Source organism: Anas acuta, chromosome 2 (assembly GCF_963932015.1).
Source record: "Anas acuta chromosome 2, bAnaAcu1.1, whole genome shotgun sequence".
In the NCBI taxonomy this organism is placed as follows: Eukaryota; Metazoa; Chordata; class Aves; order Anseriformes; family Anatidae; genus Anas; species Anas acuta.
Window position 1 is genome coordinate 96,951,205 of NC_088980.1, and position 6,074 is coordinate 96,957,278.

Below are 6,074 nucleotides of genomic sequence, written 5' to 3' on the forward strand. Positions count from 1 at the left end.
AAAACGTGCAGGGGGTCATGCAGTGTGAGCTCAGTTGTGGTGTACCTCGGTCCCTGTCACTAGATGGGGCTCTGGGGAGGCTCTTCCTGGCCTCGCCACTTTCGTGGGGGCTGCAATTACTGTGACTTGCAGCTCTGCAATGTGTTTTATTAATCCATTGGCCAGACATGAACTAAGGAGCAATATCTGCACAGGTGGAAGGTGTTCCTCCCTAAGGAATGGGCTGCTTCATGCACCCAGCCTGTGTCCAACCTCCCCCTGCCTCTCCCCAGCCTTCTCCTTGGCCTCCCCACGCGTCTGAGGGCAGCCAAAATGGCAGCCTGCCCCAGGGCCGCTCGGCAGGCTGCAGGAAGTGGGAGATGGAGACAAACTACAAAGGGAAATTCCTAAGAGGCTGGGAGTTTGGCAGCGAGGACCGGAGTGTCCTGACTTGGCTTGTGGGAATTAAGGGATGATCTCGGCTGAAGCTTGCGCTGTCAGACCTGCCCCTGTCAGCGTGGGTGCCTGGCACAGCCATCCCAGCGGGAAGCTCTGTTCCTGGGTCAGTCCTGCTTTCTCCCATCTTTTATGCTCAAACTGAAAAGAGGGTTTTGTGAGTGTTTGCTTCCGCTAGCAGACGACATGTATGCGAAGACGCATGTGTGGTACTAAATCAATCAGAAGATGTTACACGCTCCTCCCAGTGGATTACAAAATGAGAGCGGCCTCTCAGCAGTTTGCACATACGTTTTATCAACCCCCATCTGTCACTGAAACTTGGTGTCCCAGGTAGTCGCTCAGATGAACAGTGACATCAGTTTACAAGTTGCATCATGCTAAATTTTATTTAACGACTGTTTACTTACTTTTCAATGCCATTATATAAAGTCAGTTAGCAGCTGGTCTTGTCAGATCACTTTCGTGTGTGTGTGTGAAAAAATACCATTTCAGTTCTTATTCAAAGCCTCTCAGGTCTCTGGAAGAAATAGAAAGTGATGAAAAATAATTAAAATTATTAAACATAATGTTTGCCAGATCAAAGCAAATTGAATAAGCACAATGCGCCATCCCTAATTATTTAAAAGTAGATACTGTTCTCTACCTTTATGAAACCAAAATAATTCTTACAATTTGAGCAGGTATATTTAATTGACATAATGCAGAAAACCATTTTATGCACAAATCCATGCTTACGGACATTATTTCAAGGACTTATCCACATGAAATAACTACCTTGTTTTAAGGGCAGATCAAAGACAAAGGATTATCTTTGTCATCTACACAACTATTAATTCAAAAAAGCAAAAATACATTTATTTGTATCTGTGCATTTTATTCCCTGTTGTGTTTTCTTGACAGGGGAAGGCTTAATGGTGTGTTAGTAGTAAATAAAAAGCCTAAGGGTAACAAGCAGAAGAGACTGTGGTTTGACACATGTAAGTTGCTGTTTATAAGTTAAGAGAAATGTATCTTCACTCGTATGCTAAAGAATCATATGCTGTTTTATGAGGGAAATCGCTGATGTTTTTATTCTGACTTGCACTTGTCCCGTAGGACAAAATAGATGCATCATAGCAGTGCTGTGGACTGCCTTTGTGTTAAAACATCACAGCAGCATGTGATAAGTTTTGCCACTATTTTGTAACCAATTACTACCAAGTATTGACAAATCTTGTCAAGCTATTTGGCATACATCCAAATTTGGCAGTACAGCAAGTAGAAGACGGCATTTTCAATGTGATTTGAATTTTGCTGGTGTAAAATGTGGACAATTCAACAATTTTAGAAATGGAGAGTGATCCTAGCTATGCAGACATTATTCTGTTCGTTGTATAATACCCTCTGAGAAGAAGAAAAAATAATTTACAGGGGTTTTCCATACAAGGGGGTTGCAGTTTCTTCAGTTCCCAGGAGATGGCATACATCTTTTGGAAAAAAATGTCTGCTCACTTCCTAAAGGAACAGCGAGGTGTAGGAGGAAATACATCAATGCGCCATTCAGTCCTGCGATTTCCACTTGAAAATTGAAAGTCAGTTGGCAAACCCCTTGGGATTTAGGAGAGATGGAATGGGGATTGCCATCCACAGAAGAGAATTTGTATGAATAGCTCAGCAGGAGGAGGGCGAAGAATCCCCACCCAGCAACCGCATTTTCTTTGTGGCATAATATATGTAAGACTATAATACAATGCCCTCCTACTTTCATCTTTCTATATTGCCACTCATCAGCATTACAAAGAATGTAGCTATTAAAAGAACTGCCTCTTGGCACCCAAAAGCCATAGCACTGTATTTTCTACAACAAAAAAACTCAAGCCTCTATTATTTGTTTTGCTACATTTGCAGCAGTCTCCCCATTAAGCTTGCTTCTCACAGCTCCCTGATCTCATTCCCTGTTGGATCTAGATCAGACACACCAGAGGTCAGGCTGACTTTCAAACCTTCTTGCGGGCTGGCAGGCATAGAAAAGTGTAACAGTAATAAGGATTAAGAAGTTCTCAGATGGGCCTACCAAAGTGGAAAGCCCCTCCCTTCCCCAGACTTGCCACCCTCTGAAATGCTTGGCATAAATACCAGAGCCAGAGTTATCGAGAGAGTGCGTATTAATTCCTGGTTACTCAGGTTGGTGCTTTGAAGCATGGGTAACAATACTGAAGCTCCTGTAAATACCCTCTGTGACACTTCAGTTAGATTTTCAGAGGTCCCGCAACTTGTTAGGGGAAGAGGATTGCTACCAGTTTCTTTTGGTTACCCCAAACCTTGGAAGAGTGATCTGAGGCCATGAAAGGCCATCTGACGTAGGTCCCATTACTGGCACACCAGTGAGAAGGTGTTTGTGGTAAATGTGAACTGTTATGTCATGAGTCATGATACACTGACTGCACATTCAAAGTTACATTATTAATAAAAAAAAAAAAAAAAAAAGTTAAAAAATGCTGAAAGTGAGGTAATGTGAACCGGCAGCAATGGCTGTAAGAACCCAAATCCAACCTATTAGCAGTCACCTCCTAACTGCTGACAGCCAAGACATAAGTAGCCACAGTGGAGATAGCAGTGCACTATGTCAGTCACTGAAGAAAGCTACATCAAGAAGAAAAAAACAGAAATACTTAAGAACTGGTTGCCCCAGTACCACAACCAGCATCTTCACCACATCTTGCTGGCAAGGGATTAGCTTGACTACAAGTGGAGTCTGGTCTAATTTCATCACAGAGGACACTTGAGGCTCCTCACCTGTGTGTTTCAGAGCAACATACAAGGGCACAGTTCTGCTGATTCTTCAGGTCCAGACTGTTACATTACAGACAACCCGGTCACTGCTCTGGGGACACAAATTGAACCCTCAGTGGTTGCTGCCACAGTTTTATGTACTCATGGTGATATGAGTGGTGATGGGTTACATGGTTGCACCACCCCATTCACCCCATTCTACCCATAAGCACCAGGGCTGGAGCCACGTCCATGATCACATTATAAAGGCCCCTTAGGAGCATGCTTGGCTCCAGTTCTCTTTAATATGTTACTGCTGCCATTCATGGAGACAGACTTCCAGCTAAAGCCTTGATTGCTCAGAAGAAGGTTGCCTTGGGTCACTGCCAGGATTCCCCACCTCTTCGAGTCTTCATCCAGCTGTGAGCAGTGACTCTGGAGACTGAATTCAAATGCACCAAGACTCCAACAGGTAACCTGTCTTGCTGATGTAGAAAGCCCCCCAACTCAGGGCATGCCATGCTAGTTGTGGTGTTGTTGGGATGTGCATTTTGCATATCCAACTTGCCAGGAAAATGTTCCCTGCTGTGCATGGGCATGTCAGACTCCCACCAGATGGGTGTGCTGATAGTAGCTCATGTGCTCCAGTGTCTGGCCACCAGTTGTCAGAGATAACGTGGCCCTTCTGAGACACGCTGGTAAATCTTAAAACCACCTGACAGCACTCTCCTCTTAGCCTGCTTTTTTCCACCATGTTTGACACAAGAGAGGTGGTGTGGGTTTCAGACTTTGGGGGTTGCAGAGGACTGAGATGAGGCTATGCCAGCTCCACTAAAATAAAAGTAAGCAACACAGCTGGCAGCAGGTAGGTAGTTATTTTTGAAGATCCTGGGGGAAGTTTGAAGTGCACTTATCTTGATTTTAGCTGATAGTTTTAAAAGAGCTCCCTGGATTTGCTGTAGTCAGCTGTTTGCTTATTCTACCAGATAAATATAATACACTGCTCTTCAAGAAATGAAAGGTTAAATTTGGATGCCATCCACAGGAAATGGGAGCTTAAGGGTGAGCATGTATTTTGAAATACGGATGTTACAATTCCCTTTCTAGCTTGCAAAACAAACCCTGGGCCTATACCATGTCACTTTAATGATTTATTAGCCCATCTTTAAAAATCACTTATTCAGTTCCTCCCAATGGCTCCCTGCTACAGACGAGGCTCAGCAGCCTGCTCATTTCTCATGCTGCAAAGATTATTGCTTTTACCGATGGCCAGACTGTGGCTGCCCAGGAGCAGGTGTGAGAGGGAGGGGAGATAGGGAAGCTCAGAGCCTCCATCTCCTCGGGCACCTATTCAACAAGCAGCAGTCCTGATTGTGCTTGCTGAAAAAGAGCAGGTGAGCCCCGACACTGGTGGCACCTCACAGTTCAGATGGAGTGAATGCGTTTCCCTCCAGCACTGCCTGCTGGGATGGTTTGGAGATGCTTGTGCTGCATCTTGAGGCGTGTTAGTGAGTAACAGCTGCTCAAAACACTGGGGCAAAACAGGTCAAAGAAAAACAGACTGCTCCCTGGACTTTCTGACCCTCTTCCTTTTTTCACAGAAAGAGAATTTCTGCCTTTTTTTTTAAATTTCTGTTAATTCGAAAGGGATGAGTCTTTCAAAAGTATCTACATAGTCTGGCCCATTGCTCAGGTCCCCTGACACCTGGAGATGGACTTCAGACACCCAGCGCTGCACAGGGGCTGCCCACTCTTTGAGCTCCGAAAATCAGACTTGTGAAGCTCTCTTAACCTGAGAGGCTCTGAACCAGCAGGCAAAATGCAGCTGCAGGAGTTTTGCCATCTTAGTTACTGAGAACAGGAGCAGATTTAAATACAGACACACATGCAGAAGCGTGAGTGGGAAGAATAAGTGAAAACAAGATCAAGGGCATGCAGATATGGAATTATCAAAGCATTGTTTAATGATTTAAGGTTTACTCTGAACAATACCAAACTTGAACAATACCAAAGTTGGGAAGTTTCTCATTTTTCTGAGACTAAAATAGTATATCATAATTTGTTTGACCAATGCAAAATCTAAACCATCCTTAAAGTATGGCTTCAAAAATAATCTTATAATAATCTTTTTTTTTTTTTTTTTTCTTTGAGATTTACTGTTCTTTAGAGCTGATGTATACGAAGGGGGACCTTTCGTTGGTTATGATAAATGGCTTATCTCTAACTTCACTGAAGCTATGGTATATTGCTTCAGTTTTTGAATATCTGACCTAAAGGGCCAGAAAAAACTTCAGGAGACCAGTGCTGAAACCTGCTTCTAACTGCAGATACCGCAGCAGTTTTTCTAAGGACTAGGAAATGTTCAAGGTTATAGGTATTAAGCTTGGAAAATGATGAGCACATTTCCAAAGACAGACTAGATTCCCTCCCCCACAACCTGAAACTCTTCTCATTGAAATGCATGTATATTTTTCCATGACTTATCCTTATTCCTTTTTTAAAGAAAGAAGTTGCTCAGTTTAGATGTTGAATACTGTTTTTCCCCTTTGAAATTGAATCATGTTACAGAGAATTAAAAACTTTCAGTGTCTTTGGAAAGGGCCTCAGTGCCTCTCAGGATTGAATTGACAATGATTAACATCATCATTTCAATGATTGCCAATTTACCCATCTCACAGATACCCTAAAGGTTTTGTTCTGTCCTGTAACCACAGCTGAACACTAAAAATGCTTTCCACTGTAGAAACAGCTATCTGAAGATCATTTTCATTTCTCTTTTTCACGTGCAACTGTTTACTCCATTCTCAGCCTTAGGTTGAAAAATATTTGTAAAAGCAGAAATGAAAGCAGTTGCAAAAAAAGAAAGTCATTATTTCAATTTGGTT